Source organism: Cherax quadricarinatus, chromosome 91 (genome assembly GCF_038502225.1).
Source record: "Cherax quadricarinatus isolate ZL_2023a chromosome 91, ASM3850222v1, whole genome shotgun sequence".
Classification (NCBI taxonomy): domain Eukaryota; kingdom Metazoa; phylum Arthropoda; class Malacostraca; order Decapoda; family Parastacidae; genus Cherax; species Cherax quadricarinatus.
The window spans coordinates 9,716,734-9,742,403 of NC_091382.1; positions in this window are offsets into that span (position 1 = coordinate 9,716,734).

The following is a 25,670-nucleotide window of genomic DNA, read 5'->3' on the forward strand; positions in this document are numbered from 1 at the left end:
AGCTCTCATAAGACACTCACACGTTACATCTTCACACCCACTATCACCATTATTTCACTACCTTTCTTGAGACAGTCCAAGCTCTCACAAGACACTCACACGTTACATCTTCACACCCACTATCACCATTATTTCACTACCTTTCTTGAGACAGCCCAAGCTCTCATAAGACACTCACACGTTACATCTTCATCTTCACCCACTATCACCATTATTTCACTACCTTTCTTGAGACAGACCAAGCTCTCACAAGACACTCACACGTTACATCTTCACACCCACTATCACCATTATTTCACTACCTTTCTTGAGACAGTCCAAGCTCTCACAAGACACTCACACGTTACATCTTCACACCCACTATCACCATTATTTCACTACCTTTCTTGAGACAGTCCAAGCTCTCACAAGACTCTCACACGTTACATCTTCACACCCACTATCACCATTATTTCACTACCTTTCTTGAGACAGCCCAAGCTCTCACAAGACTCACACGTTACATCTTCACACCCACTATCACCATTATTTCACTACCTTTCCCTCAAACACCAATACACGAAAGTCCTTAATCTAGATAGGAGCTGACTGCTATTTTCTGCACATAGACTCGGTATGGACTCAAAGTTCTCTGCTCTCAGCTCGCTCTCTCTCTCTCTCTCCCCTACAGAATCCTGTTTATTCCCAAATTCTTGCACGTAGATACATTGGATAGGTTGGTTGATTAATGGGGTTTAAAGACTATCTACTACACGAGGGTCATTAAGGCTGCACGGTAACTTTTACCACCAGACAAGAATACTGTAATACCTAAAATAAGCATTATATTACACTTTCAATGTATATATACGTTGAGAGAAATACACCTCTGGATATACAAACTACTGCAATACATAGAGGTATTCATCAATTATAACATTTACAGGTATTTATATAACATTTACAGGCATTTAAATAATATTTACAGGTATTTAAATAACATTTACAGGCATTTAAATAATATTTACAGGTATTTATATAACATTTACAGGCATTTAAATAATATTTACAGGTATTTAAATAAGAGATATGACATATTTACGCATGATATATAAGTTGAAACTTTTACAATTTACAAGGCAAGAATTTACAAGGCAAGAATTTACAAGGCAAGAATTTACAAGGCAAGAATTTACCGTAGGATAACCCAGTAATGCTGACGAGATATATTACAACTGGTACTTAATAAAGTGTTAGGATACTTGTGTGAAGACGTTTCGCTCTCCAGGGAGACAATGGATAAAAAAACCCTTGTGGGCGAAACGTTCCTCCAGTAACCGAATCCTTACGTAATAACGTCTCCCATAACAGAATTTTTACTCTATAAGGTGTTGCATAAGCCATACGTGTTTATAGGTGGGTCAAATGTGGTGATCCAGGGACGGAGGATCAAGCCTCCACTGCCCGGTCTTGTGTGTTGACCAGGATTATACTTTCACAGCCAGATGATCATGTTAGACTGTACCTGAAGGATGATGTGGAGGATGAGGATGTAGAGGATGATGATGAGGAAGTAGACGATGAGGATGTAGACGATGAGCATGTAGAGGATGAGGAGGATGTGGAGGATGAGGAAGATGTGGAGGATGAGGTAGAGGAGGAGGATGCGGAGGTGGAGGATGTGTAGGATGTGCAGGTGGAGGATGTGTAGAATGTGCAGGTGGAGGATGTGTAGGATGTGCAGGTGGAGGATGAGTGGGATGTGCAGGTGGAGGATGTGTAGGATGTGCAGGTGGAGGATGTGTAGAATGTGCAGGTGGAGGATGTGTAGGATGTGCAGGTGGAGGATGAGTGGGATGTGCAGGTGGAGGATGTGTAGGATGTGCAGGTGGAGGATGTGTAGGATGTGCAGGTGGAGGATGTGTAGGATGTGCAGGTGGAGGATGTGTAGGATGTGCAGGTGGAGGATGAGTGGGATGTGCAGGTGGAGGATGAGTGGGATGTGCAGGTAGAGGATGTGTAGGATGTGCAGGTGGAGGATGTGTAGGATGTGCAGGTGGAGGATGTGTAGGATGTGCAGGTGGAGGATGTGTAGAATGTGCAGGTGGAGGATGTGTAGGATGTGCAGGTGGAGGATGAGTGGGATGTGCAGGTGGAGGATGTGTAGGATGTGCAGGTGGAGGATGTGTAGAATGTGCAGGTGGAGGATGTGTAGGATGTGCAGGTGGAGGATGAGTGGGATGTGCAGGTGGAGGATGTGTAGGATGTGCAGGTGGAGGATGTGTAGAATGTGCAGGTGGAGGATGTGTAGGATGTGCAGGTGGAGGATGAATGGGATGTGCAGGTGGAGGATGTGTAGGATGTGCAGGTGGAGGATGTGTAGGATGTGCAGGTGGAGGATGTGTAGGATGTGCAGGTGGAGGATGTGTAGGATGTGCAGGTGGAGGATGTGTAGGATGTGCAGGTGGAGGATGTGTAGGATGTGCAGGTGGAGGATGTGTAGGATGTGCAGGTGGAGGATGAGTGGGATGTGCAGGTGGAGGATGTGTAGGATGTGCAGGTGGAGGATGTGTAGGATGTGCAGGTGGAGGATGAGTGGGATGAGCAGGTGGAGGATGTGTAGAATGTGCAGGTGGAGGATGTGTAGGATGTGCAGGTGGAGGATGAGTGGGATGTGCAGGTGGAGGATGTGTAGGATGTGCAGGTGGAGGATGTGAAGAATGTGCAGGTGGAGGATGTGTAGGATGTGCAGGTGGAGGATGAGTGGGATGTGCAGGTGGAGGATGTGTAGGATGTGCAGGTGGAGGATGTGTAGGATGTGCAGGTGGAGGATGTGTAGGATGTGCAGGTGGAGGATGTGTAGGATGTGCAGGTGGAGGATGTGTAGGATGTGCAGGTGGAGGATGAGTGGGATGTGCAGGTGGAGGATGTGTAGGATGTGCAGGTGGAGGATGTGTAGGATGTGCAGGTGGAGGATGTGTAGGATGTGCAGGTGGAGGATGTGTAGGATGTGCAGGTGGAGGATGTGTAGAATGTGCAGGTGGAGGATGTGTAGGATGTGCAGGTGGAGGATGTGTAGGATGTGTAGGATGTGCAGGTGGAGGATGTGTAGGATGTGCAGGAGGATGATGTGTAGGATGTGCAGGTGGAGGATGTGTAGGATGTGCAGGTGGAGGATGTGTAGGATGTGCAGGTGGAGGATGTGTAGGATGTGCAGGAGGAGGATGTGGATGTAGAGGAAGAGAAAAGAAAATTAAAACAAAAAGGGATAAAAGAATGAAGACTAAAAAGACTTTATTAAGATAAACTGGGATAAGAACCCAGGATAACCCAGGATAACCCAGAACAACCCAGGATAACCCAGCATAACCCAGGACAACCCAGGATAACCCAGCATAACCCAGGACAACCCAGGACAACCCAGGATAACCCAGGACAACCCAGGATAACCCAGCATACCCTAGGACAACCCAGGATAACCCAGGACAACCCAGGATAACCCAGCATAACCCAGAAAAAGCCAGGATAACCCAGCATAACCCAGGACAACCCAGGATAACCCAGCATAACCCAGAAAAAGCCAGGATAACCCAGCATAACCCAGGACAACCCAGGACAACCCAGGATAACCCAGGACAACCCAGGATAACCCAGAATAACCCAGGACAACCCAGGATAACCCAGCATACCCTAGGACAACCCAGGATAACCCAGGACAACCCAGGATAACCCAAAATAACCCAGCATAACCCAGGACAACCCAGGATAACCCAGAATAACCCAGTATAACCCAGCATAACCCAGGATAACTCAGTATAACCCAGGATAAGCCAAGAAAGCCCCAGCAGTGTGATTTACTACCACTGTACTCCTCAAATCCTACCCCAGGATGCCACCCGGGAGATTCCATTAACTCTTAGCAACAAATTCACTACCGGTGAACTCAACTCATTCACCAAGTGTCAACTCATCCACCAGGTGTCAACTCATCCACCAGGTGTCAACTCATCCACCAGGTGTCAACTCATCCACCAGGTGTCAACTCATCCACCAGGTGTCAACTCATCCACAAGGTGTCAACTCATCCACCAGGTGTCAACTCATCCACCAGGTGTCAACTCATCCACCAGGTGTCAACTCATCCACCAGGTGTCAACTCATCCACCAGGTGTCAACTCATCCACCAGGTGTCAACTCATCCACCAGGTGTCAACTCATCCACCAGGTGTCAACTCATCCACCAAGTGTCAACTCATCAACCAGGTGTCAACTCATCCACCAGGTGTCAACTCATCCACCAAGTGTCAACTCATCCACCAGGTGTCAACTCATCCACCAGGTGTCAACTCATCCACCAGGTGTCAACTCATCCACCAGGTGTCAACTCATCCACCAGGTGTCAACTCATCCACCAGGTGTCAACTCATCCACCAGGTGTCAACTCATCCACCAGGTGTCAACTCATCCACCAGGTATCAACTCATCCACCAGGTGTCAACTCATCCACCAGGTGTCAACTCATCCACCAGGTGTCAACTCATCCACCAGGTGTCAACTGGAGATCCCTAACTCATCCTTCTGCCTAAGCATTATGTGACTAGTGTTGTTAATATTTATATCATTCACTGATGTTACCGTTCATTCGTCACAACTCTAACATTCATCACATCACTAAAACATTCAACATTTGAAATATTCACTTAAACATTTATCCAGCCACTTTAACATTCACTCACACCTTTAAATACTTAATCACTGACCTAGTCACATAACATTCACCCAATACCCCTAAATAATCAACTAAACATTCAACTAGCCACATAAACATTCAAGAACATAAGAATGTAGGAACACTGCAGAAGGCCTACTGGCCCATACGAGGCAGGTCCTTATGAGGATCAACTATACATTACTGCAACACAAGTCTTCGCATTTTTTCTAAAATCAACACGTGGCATCTTTCTAGGATATTGTAGATCTAGTCTGCCATGTTTTAAAATGTAACTTTTATATCAGTTAGGTGCTGTCTGCTGCTGATAGTAACTGTAGCTCTGCTGCTGATAGTAACTGCAGCTCTGCTGCTGATAGTAACTACAGCTCTGCTGCTGATAGTAACTGCAGCTCTGCTGCTGATAGTAACTGCAGCTCTGCTGCTGATAGTAACTGCAGCTCTGCTGCTGATAGTAACTGCAGCTCTGCTGCTGATAGTAACTGCAGCTCTGCTGCTGATAGTAACTGCAGCTCTGCTGCTGATAGTAACTGCAGCTCTGCTGCTGATAGTAACTGCAGCTCTGCTGCTGATAGTAACTGCAGCTCTGCTGCTGATAGTAACTGCAGCTCTGCTGCTGATAGTAACTGCAGCTCTGCTGCTGATAGTAACTGCAGCTCTGCTGCTGATAGTAACTGCAGCTCTGCTGCTGATAGTAACTGCAGCTCTGCTGCTGATAGTAACTGCAGCTCTGCTGCTGATAGTAACTGCAGCTCTGCTGCTGATATTAACTGCAGCTCTGCTGCTGATATTAACTGCAGCTCTGCTGCTGATATTAACTGCAGCTCTGCTGCTGATAGTAACTGCAGCTCTGCTGCTGATAGTAACTGCAGCTCTGCTGCTGATAGTAACTGCAGCTCTGCTGCTGATAGTAACTGCAGCTCTGCTGCTGATAGTAACTGCAGCTCTGCTGCTGATAGTAACTGCAGCTCTGCTGCTGATAGTAACTGCAGCTCTGCTGCTGATAGTAACTGCAGCTCTGCTGCTGATAGTAACTGCAGCTCTGCTGCTGATAGTAACTGCAGCTCTGCTGCTGATAGTAACTGCAGCTCTGCTGCTGATAGTAACTGCAGCTCTGCTGCTGATAGTAACTGCAGCTCTGCTGCTGATAGTAACTGCAGCTCTGCTGCTGATAGTAACTGCAGCTCTGCTGCTGATAGTAACTGCAGCTCTGCTGCTGATAGTAACTGCAGCTCTGCTGCTGATAGTAACTGCAGCTCTGCTGCTGATAGTAACTGCAGCTCTGCTGCTGATAGTAACTGCAGCTCTGCTGCTGATAGTAACTGCAGCTCTGCTGCTGATAGTAACTGCAGCTGTGCTGCTGATAGTAACTGCAGCTCTGCTGCTGATAGTAACTGCAGCTCTGCTGCTGATAGTAACTGCAGCTCTGCTGCTGATAGTAACTGCAGCTCTGCTGCTGATAGTAACTGCAGCTCTGCTGCTGATAGTAACTGCAGCTCTGCTGCTGATAGTAACTGCAGCTCTGCTGCTGATAGTAACTGCAGCTCTGCTGCTGATAGTAACTGCAGCTCTGCTGCTGATAGTAACTGCAGCTCTGCTGCTGATAGTAACTGCAGCTCTGCTGCTGATAGTAACTGCAGCTCTGCTGCTGATAGTAACTGCAGCTCTGCTGCTGATAGTAACTGCAGCTCTGCTGCTGATAGTAACTGCAGCTCTGCTGCTAATAGTAACTGCAGCTCTGCTGCTGATAGTAACTGCAGCTCTGCTGCTGATAGTAACTACAGCTCTGCTGCTGATAGTAACTGCAGCTCTGCTGCTGATAGTAACTGCAGCTCTGCTGCTGATAGTAACTGCAGCTCTGCTGCTGATAGTAACTGCAGCTCTGCTGCTGATAGTAACTGCAGCTCTGCTGCTGATAGTAACTGCAGCTCTGCTGCTGATAGTAACTGCAGCTCTGCTGCTGATAGTAACTGCAGCTCTGCTGCTGATAGTAACTGCAGCTCTGCTGCTGATAGTAACTACAGCTCTGCTGCTGATAGTAACTGCAGCTCTGCTGCTGATAGTAACTGCAGCTCTGCTGCTGATAGTAACTGCAGCTCTGCTGCTGATAGTAACTGCAGCTCTGCTGCTGATAGTAACTGCAGCTCTGCTGCTGATAGTAACTGCAGCTCTGCTGCTGATAGTAACTGCAGCTCTGCTGCTGATAGTAACTACAGCTCTGCTGCTGATAGTAACTGCAGCTCTGCTGCTGATAGTAACTGCAGCTTTGCTGCTGATAGTAACTGCAGCTCTGCTGCTGATAGTAACTGCAGCTCTGCTGCTAATAGTAACTGCAGCTCTGCTGCTGATAGTAACTGCAGCTCTGCTGCTGATAGTAACTGCAGCTCTGCTGCTGATAGTAACTGCAGCTCTGCTGCTGATAGTAACTGCAGCTCTGCTGCTGATAGTAACTGCAGCTCTGCTGCTGATAGTAACTGCAGCTCTGCTGCTGATAGTAACTGCAGCTCTGCTGCAACCAAACCTTTGAAGCTGTCGAGGCTGATGAGCCTTTAATGGAATACTTGATATTCTCGTTGCTGAAGTCTGTCAGGTCTGGCTGGCACTGCTGAAGTCTGTCAGGTCTGGCTGGCACTGCTGAAGTCCGTCAGGTCTGGCTGGCACTGCTGAAGTCCGTCAGGTCTGGCTGGCACTGCTGAAGTCTGTCAGGTCTGGCTGGCACTGCTGAAGTCCGTCAGGTCTGGCTGGCACTGCTGAAGTCCGTCAGGTCTGGCTGGCACTGCTGAAGTCCGTCAGGTCTGGCTGGCACTGCTGAAGTCCGTCAGGTCTGGCTGGCACTGCTGAAGTCCGTCAGGTCTGGCTGGCACTGCTGAAGTCCGTCAGGTCTGGCAGGCACTGCTGAAGTCCGTCAGGTCTGGCTGGCACTGCTAAAGTCTGTCAGGGCTGGCTGGCACTGCTGAAGTCTGTCAGGCACTGTTGAAGTCTGTCAGGCACTGTTGAAGTCTGCCAGGTCTGGCTGTCACTGCTGAAGTCCGTCAGGTATGGCTGGCACTGTTGAAGTCTGTCAGGTCTGGCTGGCACTGCTGAAGTCTGTCAGGTCTGGCTGGCACTGTTGAAGTCTGTCAAGTCTGGCTGGCACTGCTGAAGTCCGTCAGATCTGGCTGGCACTGCTGAAGTCCGTCAGATCTGGCTGGCACTGCTGAAGTCCGTCAGATCTGGCTGGCACTGCTGAAGCCTCCCAGCTCAGGCTGGCACTACTGAAGTCTCCCAGCTCAGGCTGCCACTACTGAAGTCTCCCAGCTCAGGCTGCCACTACTGAAGCCTCCCAGCTCAGGCTGGCACTATTGAAGTCTCCCAGCTCAGGCTGCCACTACTGAAGTCTCTCAGCTCAGGCAGCCACTACTGAAGTCTCCCAGCTCAGGCTGGTAATACAGAAGTCTCCCAGCTCAGGCTAGCACTACTGAAGTCTCCCACAGTGTAACTACACATAGAACAGTGTAGCAACGCACTGCTGGTGTTCCCACAGTGTAACTACCACACAGAACAGTGTAGCAACACACTGCTGGTGTTCCCACAGTGTAACTACCACATAGAACAGTGTAGCAACACACTGCTGGTGTTCCCACAGAGTAACTACCAAATAGAACAGTGTAGCAACACACTGCTGGTGTTCCCACAGTGTAACTACCACATAGAACAGTGTAGCAACACACTGCTGGTGTTCCCACAGTGTAACTACCACATAGAACAGTGTAGCAACACACTGCTGGTGTTCCCACAGTGTAACTACCACATAAAACAGTGTAGCAACACACTGCTGGTGTTCCCACAGTGTATCTACCACATAGAACAGTGTAGCAACACACTGCTGGTGTTCCCACAGTGTAACTACCACATAAAACAGTGTAGCAACACACTGCTGGTGTTCCCACAGTGTATCTACCACATAGAACAGTGTAGCAACACACTGCTGGTGTTCCCACAGTGTAACTACCACATAGAACAGTGTAGCAACACACTGCTGGTGTTCCCACAGTGTAACTACCACATAGAACAGTGTAGCAACACACTGCTGGTGTTCCCACAGTGTAACTACCACATAGAACAGTGTAGCAACACACTGCTGGTGTTCCCACAGTGTAACTACCACATAGAACAGTGTAGCAACACACTGCTGGTGTTCCCACAGTGTATCTACCACATAGAACAGTGTAGCAACACACTGCTGGTGTTCCCACAGTGTAACTACCACATAGAACAGTGTAGCAACACACTGCTGGTGTTCCCACTGTGTAATTACCACATAGAACAGTGTAGCAACACACTGCTGGTGTTCCCACTGTGAAACTACCACATAGAACAGTGTAGCAACACACTGCTGGTGCTCCCACAGTGTAACTACCACATAGAACAGTGTAGCAACACACTGTTGGTGTTCCCACTGTGTAACTACCACATAGAACAGTGTAGCAACACACTGCTGGTGTTCCCACTGTGTAACTACCACATAGAACAGTGTAGCAACACACTGCTGGTGTTCCCACTGTGTAACTACCACATAGAACAGTGTAGCAACACACTGCTGGTGTTCCCACTGTTTAACTACCACATAGAACAGTGTAGCAACACACTGTCTATGCATCAAATTTTGCTAAAGAAATATTTTAAGTTATTTTCACATACATTATTAAGGAATGTAGTTAAAATAAATTGATTAAAATAAACTGGTGACTCTGTGGGTTGAAGACTGGCTTGGTTAACCCAGTTCTCTCATGAATACCAACTCAAGATATTCAATAGCCTTATTCTTGATGCTAGTGAACGGCTTTTGGTCTAGGGAAGTGGAGCTACCCTGAGTACCTCCCATTTCACAACCTCTGAAAAAGGCCTCACTCCTTTCACGTTTAAAATATATTTAACAAGGTTAAGATTAAGTTTATAACCCGGGTGTGTAGTTAAGAAAGCTAAGGGAATATAGAAACATCAGGAATCAATGTTGTAATACGGAAATAAGAACGCGAAGTTGCATGCAAGACTGAAAAGTGAACAAAGGAACAAAAGTGGAAGGTAATGGAAGAAAAGAGATAGGTAGGGGAGGAGAGGCAGACAATAGTGGCAAGATAAAGGTGGGTACAACACAGGCACTTGTGTGTTGTATATATACAACCTCTTACAATAGAACCTCGCCAGCATCCTCCCTCTCTCTCTCTCTCTCCCTCACACACACACTCACACACACACACACACACACACACACACACACACACACACACACACACACACACACACAACACACACACACTACACAAGACACACACACACAGACACACACACACACACACACACACACACACACACACACACACACACACACACACACACACACACACAAGACACACACACAAGACACACACACAAGACACACACACAGTAGCGTCTTTACATACTCGTGTATGTGTGCGTGTATATTATATATATATATATATATATATATATATATATATATATATATATATATATATATATATATATATATATAATATACACGCACACATAGTAGGTTGGTAGACAGCAACCACCCAGGGAAGTACTACCGTCCTGCTAGATGACTGTGAAACAGAAACCTGTAACTGTTTTGCATGATGGTAGGATTGCTGGTGTCTTTTTCTGTCTCATAAACACGCTAGATAACAGGGATATCTTGCTACTCCTACTTACACTTTGGTCACACTTCACAGACACGCACATGCATATATATATACATACATCTAGGTTTTTCTCTTTTTTCTACATAGCTCTTGTTCTTCTTTATTTCTTCTATTGTCCATGGGGAAGTGGAAAAGAATCTTTCCTCCGTAAGCCATGCGTGTCGTATGAGGCGACTAAAATGCCGGGAGCAATGGGCTAGTAACCCCTTCTCCTGTAGACATTTACTAAAAAAGAGAAGAAGAAAAACTTTATAAAACTGGGATGCTTGAATGTGCGTGGATGTAGTGCGGATGACAAGAAACAGATGATTGCTGATGTTATGAATGAAAAGAAGTTGGATGTCCTGGCCCTAAGCGAAACAAAGCTGAAGGGGGTAGGGGAGTTTCGGTGGGGGGAAATAAATGGGATTAAATCTGGAGTATCTGAGAGAGTTAGAACAAAGGAAGGGGTAGCAGTAATGTTGAATGATCAGTTATGGAAGGAGAAAAGAGAATATGAATGTGTAAATGCAAGAATTATGTGGATTAAAGTAAAGGTTGGATGCGAGAAGTGGGTCATAATAAGCGTGTATGCACCTGGAGAAGAGAGGAATGCAGAGAGAGAGAGAGAGATTTTGGGAGATGTTAAGTGAATGTATAGGAGCCTTTGAACCAAGTGAGAGAGTAATTGTGGTAGGGGACCTGAATGCTAAAGTAGGAGAAACTTTTAGAGAGGGTGTGGTAGGTAAGTTTGGGGTGCCAGGTGTAAATGATAATGGGAGCCCTTTGATTGAACTTTGTATAGAAAGGGGTTTAGTTATAGGTAATACATATTTTAAGAAAAAGAGGATAAATAAGTATACAATAACAAAGTGAACTAAGTATGGTGTCGTTAAGAAGTATTTTGTGGAAGATTACTGCCAGGTTGTATCTTCCTAGACATTATATCACCAGTACATCAACAAACATCTGTTTTGTACAACAACTGATACTGCAGAAGTATTTTCTGGAACACTACCAGGTTGTATCTTCCTAGACATTATATCACCAGTACATCAACAACCCTGAGCTGCTTTGGGGATTAGCGTGGACGGTTACAAAGCATGGCTTGCTTCTGCAGTGTTTTAAAAATTGAGGTTGGAGAGTTGAAGGAGGAGGTCTTGCTTCTCCAGGAGGAGATTAGGAGGCTGAAGGTCCACCTCAATGGGTCTGGGAGAGAGTGTGAGGTGGCTGGAGTTGTGGGGAATGAGGCTTCTAGCAGTGAGGTGCAGTCTGTCTCTCGCTGTGAGGAGGCTGTAGTTGGGGAGGTAGCAACGGCTACCAGCAGTGAGGTGCAGTCCAGCACCTGCTACAAGTGGCGAGTGGTTCACAGTAATGGGAGGCGCATCAGAGTAAGGAAAGTTAAGAGTGAAGATCTGAAGGTAGGAAATCGCTTCTCTGTTCTTCAGGATGAATGTACTTCAGTGGCCAGTGAAGGTAAGGGTACTACTGCCCCTGCTAATGGAAGTAAGCGCATTCTTGTGGTTGGTGACTCTCAGGTAAGATATATTGACCGTGCTTTTTGTAATAGGAATAAGAATATGAGAGATAGAGTGTGCTTCCCTGGAGCTGGTGTTGGGGACATTGTCAACAGGCTGGATAATATCATGTCAGGTAATGGGAACAAGCCCATTATCTGTCTCAGTGCTGGTGGAAATGATAATAGGAAGGGTAGGAGAGAAGAGCTGCTAGATAAGTACAGGTCAGATATAGATTTCATTAAGTCTAAGGGAGGGATCCCAATCATATGTAGCATCTTGCCTAGAAGGGGAGTAGGAAATTAATGGTTGTCTAGGGCAATTGGTGTAAATTGCTGGCTAGACAGATACTGCAAGGAACTTGCAATCCCATTCATTGACAACTGGAACAACTTTTATGGCAAACATGATATGTATGCAAGGGATGGGGTACATCTCTCTGGGGCAGGGGTGGTAGCACTTGCAGACTCGATTGAGAAGGCCATTGGTGAAATGCCTATGATTTTAAACTGATGGAAGATAGAGGTATGGGTGTGTGTGGGAAACAAGCAGGTTGCAACACTAGGGTTGGAAACAGTAAATGTATAAAAGGCATTCAGCATGAAGTTATAAAGACAATAGATCAGGTCAGCAAACAAAGGGGGACAGCAGAGGACAGCAAGGGACTAGCTCCCTTAAGGTTTACTATACTAATAGCAGGAGTGTAAGAAATAAGATAGATGAGCTAAGATTAATTGCAAGTGCAGGAAACATAGATATTATTGCTATAACAGAGACTTGGCTCAATCTGAAAGAGAGAGAGATGCCCTCTGAATGTCACATACAAGGCTATAAATTATTCCACACTGACAGGGTCAACAGGAAAGGTGGTGGAGTAGCGATGTATGTCAGAGACAATTTAAATTGTTGTGTTAGACAAGATATTAAATTAGAAGCGTCAGCCACTGAATCTGTTTGGTTACAGCTTCTCGAGGGCCGAGAAAAACTAATTTTGGGTGTGATTTACAGGGCCCCAAATCTTGATAGGGAGTAAAGTAAACTTCTATGGGACGAAATTCGTAAGGCATCTACATACGAAAATGTTGTGCTAATGGGAGATTTCAACTATAGACAGATTGACTGGAGCAATTTGACAGGAAATTTAGAGTCAGGTGACTTTCTTGATACGATCCAAGATTTTTTAAAACAGTTTGTGACAGAGCCAACTAGGGGAAACAACCTCCTTGACTTGGTTCTTGCCAGTAGGGAAACACTAATTAATAATCTTGAGGTTAATGATGAGCTTGGGGAAAGTGATCACAAATCACTCAGTTTTAATATATCATGGAATTCCCCTAATAAAGGCAATCAAGTCTCTGTCCCTGACTTCCGCTTGGCTGATTTCATAGGACTGAAAAATTACTTAGGTGGGTTGAACTGGAATGACCTGACTAAGGGTCAGGTAGGTGGTGATGGTTGCCGACATGATGCTTTCCAGGGCATAGTTCTAGCTGCTCAGTCAAATTATGTTCCAAATAGGGAAATCAGATCAAACAAAAATGATCCTAAATGGATGAACAATAGATTAAAATATCTGATTGGTCAAAAGAGAGGCATATATAGGCAAATCAAAAGAGGAGAGGGGCAATTAAGAAATCGATATATTCAGTTAAAGAGAGAAATAAAAAAGGGAATTAGAAAAGCAAAAAGAGATTATGAGGTTAAAGTTGCAAGAGAATCGAAGACTAACCCAAAAGGATTCTTTCAGGTATACAGAAGTAAGATCAGGGACAAGATAGGCCCACTCAAAAGTTCCTCGGGTCAGCTCACTGACAGTGATAAGGAAATGTGTAGAATTTTTAACACATACTTCCTCTCAGTTTTTACACAGGAGGATACCAGCGATATTCCAGTAATGATAAATTATGTAGAACAGGACGATAATAAACTGTGCACGATTAGGGTCACAAGTGACATGGTCCTTAGGCAAATAGATAAATTAAAACCTAACAAATCTCCAGGCCCTGATGAACTGTATGCAAGGGTTCTAAAGGAATGTAAAGAGGAGCTTAGCACACCTTTGGCTAATCTTTTCAACATATCACTACAAACTGGCATAGTGCCAGATAAGTGGAAAATGGCAAATGTGATACCTATTTTCAAAACAGGTGACAGGTCCTTAGCTTCGAACTATAGACCAATAAGCCTAACCTCCATAGTGGGAAAATTTATGGAATCAATAATTGCCGAGGCAGTTCGTAGCCACCTTGAAAAGCATAAATTAATCAACGAATCTCAGCATGGTTTTACAAAGGGGCGTTCCTGCCTTACGAATTTATTAACTTTTTTCACTAAGGTATTTGAGGAGGTAGATCATGGTAATGAATATGATATTGTGTATATGGACTTCAGTAAGGCTTTTGACAGGGTCCCACATCAGAGACTATTGAGGAAAATTAAAGCACATGGAATAGGAGGAGAAATTTTTTCCTGGATAGAGGCATGGTTGACAAATAGGCAGCAGAGAGTTTGCATAAATGGGGAGAAATCAGAGTGGGGAAGCGTCACGAGCGGTGTTCCACAGGGGTCAGTGTTGGGCCCCCTGCTGTTCACAATCTACATAAACGACATAGATGAGGGCATAAAGAGCGACATCGGCAAGTTTGCCGATGACACCAAAATAGGCCGTCGAATTCATTCTGACGAGGACATTCGAGCACTCCAGGAAGATTTGAATAGACTGATGCAGTGGTCGGAGAAGTGGCAGATGCAGTTTAATATAGACAAATGCAAAGTTCTAAATGTTGGACAGGACAATAACCATGCCACATATAAACTAAATGTAGATCTTAATATTACGGATTGCGAAAAAGATTTAGGAGTTCTGGTTAGCAGTAATCTGAAACCAAGACAACAGTGCATAAGTGTTCGCAATAAAGCTAATAGAATCCTTGGCTTCATATCAAGAAGCATAAATAATAGGAGTCCTCAGGTTGTTCTTCAACTCTATACATCCTTGGTTAGGCCTCATTTAGATTATGCTGCACAGTTTTGGTCACCGTATTACAGAATGGATATAAATTCTCTGGAAAATGTACAAAGGAGGATGACAAAGTTGATCCCATGTATCAGAAACCTTCCCTATGAGGATAGACTAAGGGCCCTGAATCTGCACTCTCTGGAAAGACGTAGAATTAGGGGTGATATGATTGAGGTGTATAAATGGAAGACAGGAATAAATAAAGGGGATGTAAATAGTGTGCTGAAAATATCTAGCCTAGACAGGACTCGCAGCAATGGTTTTAAGTTGGAAAAATTCAGATTCAGGAAGGATATAGGAAAGTACTGGTTTGGTAATAGAGTTGTGGATGAGTGGAACAAACTCCCGAGTACAGTTATAGAGGCCAGAACGTTGTGTAGCTTTAAAAATAGGTTGGATAAATACATGAGTGGATGTGGGTGGATGTGAGTTGGACCTGATAGCTTGTGCTACCAGGTCGGTTGCCGTGTTCCTCCCTTAAGTCAATATGACCTGACCTGACTAGGTTGGGTTCATTGGCTTAAGCCGGTAGGAGACTTGGACCTGCCTCGCATGGGCCAGTAGGCCTTCTGCAGTGTTCCTTCGTTCTTATGTTCTTATATGATGTAGGGCGAAATGACAGTAGTTTGTTGGATTATGTATTGGTAGATAAAAGACTGCTGAGTAGACTTCAGGATGTACATGTTTATAGAGGGGCCACAGATATATCAGATCACTTTCTAGTTGTAGCTACACTGAGAGTAAAAGGTAGATGGGATACAAGGAGAATAGAAGCATCAGGGAATAGAGGTGTGAAGGTTTATAAACTAAAAGAGGAGGCAGTTAGGGAAAGATATAAACAGCTATTGGAGGATAGATGGGCTAATGAGAGCATAGGCAATGGGGTCGAAGAGGTATGGGGTAGGTTTAAAAATGTAGTGTTAGAGTGTTCAGCAGAAGTTTGTGGTTACAGGAAAGTGGGTGCGGGAGGGAAGAGGAGCGATTGGTGGAATGATGATGTAAAGAGAGTAGTAAGGGAGAAAAAGTTAGCATATGAGAAGTTTTTACAAAGTAGAAGTGATGCAAGGAGGGAAGAGTATATGGAGAAAAAGAGAGAGGTTAAGAGAGTGGTGAAGCAATGTAAAAAGAGAGCAATGAGAGAGTGGGTGAGATATTATCAACAAATTTTGTTGAAAATAAGAAAAAATTTTGGAGTGAGATTAACAAGTTAAGGAAGCCTAGAGAACAAATGGATTTGTCAGTTAAAAATAGGAGAGGAGAGGTATTAAATGGAGAGTTAGAGGTATTGGGAAGATGGAGGGAATATTTTGAGGAATTGTTAAATGTTGATGAAGATAGGGAAGCTGTGATTTCGTGTATAGGGCAAGGAGGAATAACATCTTGTAGGAGTGAGGAAGAGCCAGTTGTGAGTGTGGGGGAAGTTCGTGAGGCAGTAGGTAAAATGAAAGGGGGTAAGGCAGCCGGAATTGATGGGATAAAGATAGAAATGTTAAAAGCAGGTGGGGATATAGTTTGGGAGTGGTTGGTGCAATTATTTAATAAATGTATGGAAGAGGGTAAGGTACCTAGGGATTGGCAGAGAGCATGCATAGTTCCTTTGTATAAAGGCAAAGGGGACAAAAGAGAGTGCAAAAATTATAGGGGGTAAGTCTGTTGAGTATACCTGGTAAAGTGTATGGTAGAGTTATTATTGAAAGAATTAAAAGTAAGACGGAGAATAGGATAGCAGATGAACAAGGAGGCTTTAGGAAAGGTAGGGGGTGTGTGGACCAAGTGTTTACAGTGAAACATATAAGTGAACAGTATTTAGATAAGGCTAAAGAGGTCTTTGTGGCATTTATGGATTTGGAAAAGGTGTATGACAGGGTGGATAGGGGGGCAATGTGGCAGATGTTGCAGGTGTATGGTGTAGGTTACTGAAAGCAGTGAAGAGTTTTTACGAGGATAGTGAGGCTCAAGTTAGAGTACATAGGAAGGAGGGAAATTATTTCCCAGTAAAAGTAGGCCTTAGACAAGGATGTGTGATGTCACCGTGGTTGTTTAATATATTTATAGATGGGGTTGTAAGAGAAGTAAATGCGAGGGTCTTGACAAGAGGCGTGGAGTTAAAAGATAAATAATCACACATAAAGTGGAAGTTGTCACAGTTGCTCTTTGCTGATGACACTGTGCTCTTGGGAGATTCTGAAGAGAAGTTGCAGAGATTGGTGGATGAATTTGGTAGGGTGTGCAAAAGAAGAAAATTAAAAGTGAATACAGGAAAGAGTAAGGTTATGAGGATAACAAAAATATTAGGTGATAAAAGATTGGATATCAGATTGGAGGGAGAGAGTATGGAGGAGGTGAATGTATTCAGATATTTGGGAGTGGACGTGTCAGCGGATGGGTCTATGAAGGATGAGGTGAATCATAGAATTGATGAGGGGAAAAGGGTGAGTGGTGCACTTAGGAGTCTGTGGAGACAAAGAACTTTGTCCTTGGAGGCAAAGAGGGGAATGTATGAGAGTATAGTTTTACCAACACTCTTATATGGGTGTGAAGCATGGGTGATGAATGTTGCAGCGAGGAGAAGGCTGGAGGCAGTGGAGATGTCATGTCTGAGGTCAATGTGTGGTGTGAATATAATGCAGAGAATTCGTAGTTTGGAAGTTAGGAGGAGGTGCGGGATTACCAAAACTGTTGTCCAGAGGGCTGAGGAAGGGTTGTTGAGGTGGTTCGGACATGTAGAGAGAATGGAACGAAACAGAATGATTTCAAGAGTGTATCAGTCTGTAGTGGAAGGAAGGCGGGGTAGGGGTCGGCCTAGGAAAGGTTGGAGGGAGGGGGTAAAGGAGATTTTGTGTGCGAGGGGCTTGGACTTCCAGCAGGCGTGCGTGAGCGTGTTTGATAGGAGTGAATGGAGACGAATGGTTTTTAATACTTGACGTGTTGTTGGAGTGTGAGCAAAGTAACATTTATGAAGGGGTTCAGGGAAACCGGCAGGCCGGACTTGAGTCCTGGAGATGGGAAGTACAGTGCCTGCACTCTGAAGGAGGGGTGTTAATGTTGCAGTTTAAAAATTGTAGTGTAAAGCACCCTTCTGGCAAGACAGTGATGGAGTGAATGATGGTGAAAGTTTTTCTTTTTCGGGCCACCCTGCCTTGGTGGGAATCGGCCAGTGTGATAAAAAATAAATAAATATATATATATATATATATATATATATATATATATAATGTTAAGCAACCTTGTTTCAAAAAATTCCATGTATAGGTTACTAAGAACATGTGAAAGAGGATTTCCCATTGCCATACCAAACTTCTGTTCTTAGTAACCTATACATGGAATTTTTTGAAACAAGGTTGCTTAACACAATCCTCCCTAATAGAGCTAAATGGTTCAGATATGTTGATGATATTTTGTGTCTTATGCCCAAAAATGTAGATATACACCATTTCCTTGGAAAATTAAATAGCTTAGCCCATTCTATAAACTTTACTGTTGAGTTTGAAGAAAATAACTCATTGCCTTTTCTAGATGTTTTAATTATTAAGGGTAATAATGAATTCAAATTTAAAATTTACAGAAAACCTACAAATAACTGTTCCTATGTCCACTATTATTCCTCGCATCAAGATAGAGTCAAACTGTCTGTTTTCTCATCAATGTTTTTGAGAGCTTTACGAATTTGTAGTCCTGAGTTCATAGATGAGGAAATATCCAAAATTTATGAAATAGGTAATGATTTAAAATACCCAAGAAATGTAATTGATAAATCTTTTAAAGTTGCTAGAAATACTTTTTACAATCCAAAAAGGGACAACCAGCCTTATTCAACTAAAAATATGTTGGTTCTCCCTTACCATGAAAACTTGGTTGATATGCCTTCTCTTCTTAAGACTTTTAATATTAAAGTTGTATTCAAAAATCTTGATACAGTAAAAAAACTTTTGATAAAGAATTCCCCCCAAAATGCTGATGGATGTGTCTATAAGATTCCTTGTAAAATTTGCGATAAAGTTTATTACGGTCAAACTGGTAAAAATCTCCAACTAAGATTAAAACAACATAAATATAGCATTAGAACTGGACAAGATTCCAATGATCTATTTATTCATGTAAGAGATTTTAACCATCCAATTGATTTTCAAAAAGTTGAGAAAGTAGTATCAAGCAAGTCCATGGTCGACAGGAATATAATTGAATCTTGTTTCATAAAAAGCAGTTTTGACAATAATATGAATATTTCCTTTGGTTTATATAAATTAGATCCATTTATAATAGAATTTGGGAAGAATTTAATAATACACTGGACAAATAATAATTTTAAATTTTCTTGGGTAGAATAGTTTGTGGGCGAGTTGTGCAAAGGACCTATCCAAGTTGGGTCGGCGCGCGTCAGGTGTTTAACCGTTGTGGGATCTGATAGTGAGGTGCTGGCCAGACCCCTTATATAGCTTCCTTGGATGCTTTACTTTCATAGTTCCTTGATAATGTGAGTAGTCACGAAAGCGCTTGGAATTTCTCTATTCTTTCAGAGTGGTTGTTTTGCATATTCTGAAATCACCTGTTTACTGTGATCTTATTGCATATATATATATATATATATATATATATATATATATATATATATATATATATATATATATATATATATATATATATATATATATATATATCAAACAGGTGATATCACAATATGCAAAATAACCACATGGAGAAAACAGTGATGTAGAGGACACAGAACTTAAGAAGTTCCTTGGTGCAGGTGACTACCTAGTGACGAGGTTCAAGTACGTTAAGTGAACGTGGAAAAAAAGAGCATGCTGGAGGGGACAAACCTGACTCCAAAAGAGAAGATTGTGATGGTATGAGGCCATTCCTAAGCAGAGTACTGTGGGTAAGGAAGCTAGAGGGAAAGATAGTGGAGTGATGGAAAGTGCCAGGAGCCAGAGGAAATATTCATACTCAGAAGTAGAAGCAGCAGAGGCAAGAAGAGGAGCCCATGGTTCATCCAGACGTGTAGGGAGACAATAGCTAAAAGCGCAAGAGGAAGAAAATAGAAAAAAAGGAATATTGGAGAATAGGGAAGCAAGTAGAAGAGCCAGAAACAAACACATGTGGATATGAACTAAAGCTGAACAAAAGACTGAGGGTGATATAGCACTGAAAACTAAATCTGAACCAAAGCTGATGTACAGCCAAATCAGAAAGAAGACAATTGTGAAGTACCAGGTAATAAGACTGAAGAAGGAAGGAGGAGAGCTCACTAGGAATAACCAAAAATTCTCCGAGAAAATGAACTAAAGATTTAGGAAGCTAATAACGGTGTAATCAGAAACAATGCCAGAGACGAAGAGGAAGAGTGCATCAAGTATTGAACACTATACAAATGGGAGAAGTTAACTGCAGAAAGAACTAGATACCTTGAAGACAATGTGATCAGACATCTCTATTGGGAGAGGAGCATCCCTCAATATGAAGGAGCAGAGGAACTGTGTGAACCACAAGCAGTGATCTTAAGTAAGTCATTTGAAAAAGGGCACCTACTAGAAATGCGAAAAGTAGCAAATGTAGTCCCATCTCTCTGGCCGTGAGATTCCTCATCCATTAAATGCTAGAGCCGCTCAGAACACACATTCAAATATTTTTAACAAGAATAAACGAGAATCAAAAATCTCATTGTTATTTTCGTAAAACTGGCAGTAGTCCATCTACACACTTGAGTTTTTTCTCCGCTGTCATCATCGAATAAGGTGACGCCTCTTGTTTTATGAAGAATAAAAAGTCGAAATACTGTGACTGGAACAGTACACACACAACCCGCACATAGAATAAAACTTGTGACGACGTTTTAGTCCAACTTGAACCATTAACTAATTAATCGTTCAAGTCGGACCGAAACGTCATAAAAAAAATCATACCATGGGTGGGGTTATAACCCGCAGTTACAGAGTCGCAAAACTCCAAACCGTCGAGTTAGCCACTGGACCAGCTAGCCACAATAACATTCATCCAACTAAGTATATTTCTACACCATAGGAAGGTTAGCATAGGCATCACTGGAGTTTTGCGACTATGATCGCGGGTTCTAACCCCACCCGTGGTATGGTTTGTTTGCAACCGTGTCATAACGATTTCGTGAGTCACGTCGTCAAAAGTTACAGTCTCCTGTGTGTTATGTTAGGAACTACCCAGCAGGGGGGGTTTTACAAGGTAATGAAACCATTCCAGGATGCTGGGAATGAACCCCTCAAGGGCTCTTGATCTATCTCCCCGCCCCCATGGGCGGGTTAAGCGTTCCCCATGATTATAATTCTGAGAACGAGCATAGGACATCTGTACAAGCCAAATAATCCTGGAATATTGACCTTGATACCATAAACTAGCTTTCAAAATTCTTCCTGGAATATTGACCTTGATACCATAAACTAGCTTTCAAAATTCTTCCTGGAATGCTGACCTTGATACCATAAACTAGCTTTCAAAATTCTTCCTGGAATGCTGAGCTTGATACCATAAACTAGCTTTCAAAATTCTTCCTGGAATACTGACCTTGATACCATAAACTAGCTTTCAAAATTCTTCCTGGAATATTGACCTTGATACCATAAACTAGCTTTCAAAATTCTTCCTGGAATACTGACCTTGATACCATAAACTAGCTTTCAAAATTCTTCCTGGAATATTGACCTTGATACCATAAATTAGCTTTCAAAATTCTTCCTGGAATATTGACCTTGATACCATAAACTAGCTTTCAAAATTCTTCCTGGAATATTGACCTTGATACCATAAACTAGCTTTCAAAATTCTTCCTGGAATATTGACCTTGATACCATAAACTAGCTTTCAAAATTCTTCCTGGAATATTGACCTTGATACCATAAACTAGCTTTCAAAATTCTTCCTGGAATACTGACCTTGATACCATAAACTAGCTTTCAAAATTCTTCCTGGAATATTGACCTTGATACCATAAACTAGCTTACAAAATTCTTCCTGGAATACTGACCTTGATACCATAAACTAGCTTTCAAAATTCTTCCTGGAATATTGACCTTGATACCATAAACTAGCTTTCAAAATTCTTCCTGGAATATTGACCTTGATACCATAAACTAGCTTTCAAAATTCTTCCTGGAATATTGACCTTGATACCATAAACTAGCTTTCAAAATTCATCCTGGAATATTGACCTTGATACCATAAACTAGCTTTCAAAATTCTTCCTGGAATACTGACCTTGATACCATAAACTAGCTTTCAAAATTCTTCCTGGAATATTGACCTTGATACCATAAACTAGCTTTCAAAATTCTTCCTGGAATATTGACCTTGATACCATAAACTAGCTTTCAAAATTCTTCCTGGAATATTGACCTTGATACCATAAACTAGCTTTCAAAATTCTTCCTGGAATATTGACCTTGATACCATAAACTAGCTTTCAAAATTCATCCTGGAATATTGACCTTGATACCATAAACTAGATTTCAAAAATTTGAAGCAGGTCAGATGTGGCCTTCTCGTGTTATAAGCAAAATGAAAACAAGAAACAATGGATGAAAACCAAGCAAAACAATCCTGGCAATGCCTTAAAGGCTTCTTTTCGGGGGTATTTAAGAACAAAAAAAAAAAAAAAAAAAAAAAAAAAAAAAAAAAATGTGGGAATTAAAATCTCTCTACACAAGTGTAAGGTTATGAAAGGCGTAATGACAAGAAGACCGGAAACTGAGTACAGGCTCTGTGGACAAAGGCTAAAATCTTCATTAAAGGAAACAGGTTTGTGGGTAAGCATACTACCGAACATATCACCAGAGATATACAACAATCAAATAACCTCTGAAGTAAAATCAACTTTGGTGATTATAAGGTTCCTTGACGCTGGTGAGGGGTTCTTGATCTAGGGAATCGGATCTGTTCTCTAGTTCCCTGAATTAAGCCTGAATACCTTCCACATCCTCCCCCACGCGCTGTATAATCCTACGGGTTTAGCGCTTCCCTCTTCATTATAATAATAATCTTGAGGTATGCAGCACTAGCCCCACAATTGATAAAATATGTCAAGAAACTGCAGAAATTGCAAAGGTTCGCGAAGAAATTAGTCCCGGAACTTGGATAAATGAACTATGTACAAGTGCTACAGTAACTGTGATAACATCAGAGGGGAAGGGAACTGATTTAGCCATACAAGTCTTGGAGGCAGACTTAGTACAATTGCAGTTGTGTGTCTTTTCGATCAGTACACAAATAACAAGCATATAGGACTAATGACGACGTGTCGGTAGGGGTAGTTACTGCTGCAGCTGCAGTAACAGCAGCGGCAGCAGCAACGGCAACAACAATAGCAACAGCAGCAATAAGTTTTGGATTGTTTCAGTTTCTCCTCACAGCTCACACTTCTTCAGTTTCTTAACCCCCAGAGCCCACCAGACTAACTGAACCCACCAACAACCTCAACAACAACCACAACCCACCAGACTAACTGAACCCACCAACAACCTCAACAAAAACCACAACCCACCAGACTAACTGAACCCACCAACAACCTCAACAACAACCACAACCCACCAGACTAACTGAACCCACCAACAACCTCAACAAAAACCACAACCCACCAGACTAACTGAACCCACCAACAACCTCAACAACAACCACAACCCACCAGACTAACTGAACCCACCAACAACCTCAACAACAACCACAACCCACCAGACTAACTGAACCCACCAACAACCTCAACAAAAACCACAACCACCAGACTAACTGAACCCACCAACAACCTCAACAACAACCACAACCCACCAGACTAACTGAACCCACCAACAACCTCAACAACAACCACAACCCACCAGACTAACTGAACCACCAACAACCTCAACAACAACCACAACCCACCAGACTAACTGAACCCACCAACAACCTCAACAACAACCACAACCCACCAGACTAACTGAACCCACCAACAACCTCAACAACAACCACAACCCACCAGACTAACTGAACCCACCAACAACCTCAACAAAAACCACAACCCACCAGACTAACTGAACCCACCAACAACCTCAACAACAACCACAACCCACCAGACTAACTGAACCCACCAACAACCTCAACAACAACCACAACCCACCAGACTAACTGAACCCACCAACAACCTCAACAACAACCACAACCCACCAGACTAACTGAACCCACCAACAACCTCAACAAGCACAACCCACCAGACTAACTGAACCCACCAACAACCTCAACAACAACCACAACCCACAAGACTAACTGAACCAACAACCTCAACAACAACCACAACCCACCAGACTAACTGAACCCACCAACAACCTCAACAACCACAACCTACCAGACTAACTGAACCCACCAACAACCTCAACAACAACCATAACCCACCAGACTAACTGAACCCACCAACAACCTCAACAACAATCACAACCCACCAAACTGAACCCACTAACAACCTCAACAACAACCATAACCCACCAGACTAACTGAACCCACCAACAACCTCAACAACAACCACAACCCACCAGACTAACTGAACCCACCAACAACCTCAACAACAACCACAACCCACCAGATTAACTGAACCCACCAACAACCTCAACAACAACCACAACCCACCAGACTAACTGAACCCACCAACAACCACAACCACAACCCACCAGACTAATTGAACCCACCAACAACCTCAACAACCACAACCCACCAGACTAACTGAACCCCCCAACAACCTCAACAACAACCACAACCCACCAGACTAACTGAACCCCCCAACAACCTCAACAACAACCACAACCCACCAGACTAATTGAACCCACCAACAACCTCAACAACCACAACCCACCAGACTAACTGAACCCACCAACAACCTCAACAACAACCACAACCCACCAAACTGAACCCACCAACAACCTCAACAACCACAACCTACCAGACTAACTGAACCCACCAACAACCTCAACAACAACCACAACCCACCAGACTAACAACCCCCCAACAACCTCAACAACAACCACAACCCACCAGACTAACTGAACCCCCAACAACCTCAACAACCACAACCCACCAGACTAACTGAACCCCCCAACAACCTCAACAACCACAACCCACCAGACTAACTGAACCCCCAACAACCTCAACAACAACCACAACCCACCAGACTAACTGAACCCCCCAACAACCTCAACAACAACCACAACCCACCAGACTAACTGAACCCCCCAACAACCTCAACAACCACAACCCACCAGACTAACTGAACCCCCCAACAACCTCAACAACCACAACCCACCAGACTAACTGAACCCCCCAACAACCTCAACAACCACAACCCACCAGACTAACTGAACCCCCCAACAACCTCAACAACAACCACAACCCACCAGACTAACTGAACCCCCAACAACCTCAACAACCACAACCCACCAGACTAACTGAACCCCCCAACAACCTCAACAACAACCACAACCCACCAGACTAACTGAACCCACAAACAACCTCAACAACCACAACCCACCAGACTAACTGAACCCCCCAACAACCTCAACAACAACCACAACCCACCAGACTAACTGAACCCACAAACAACCTCAACAACCACAACCCACCAGACTAACTGAACCCCCCAACAACCTCAACAACCACAACCTGGCGACTACAACATTCAATACGCCAACAAAACATCGACAATTTATCCATATAACAAAATATAACACAAAGGCTTTAAAAATTCCTGGGAATCAGTG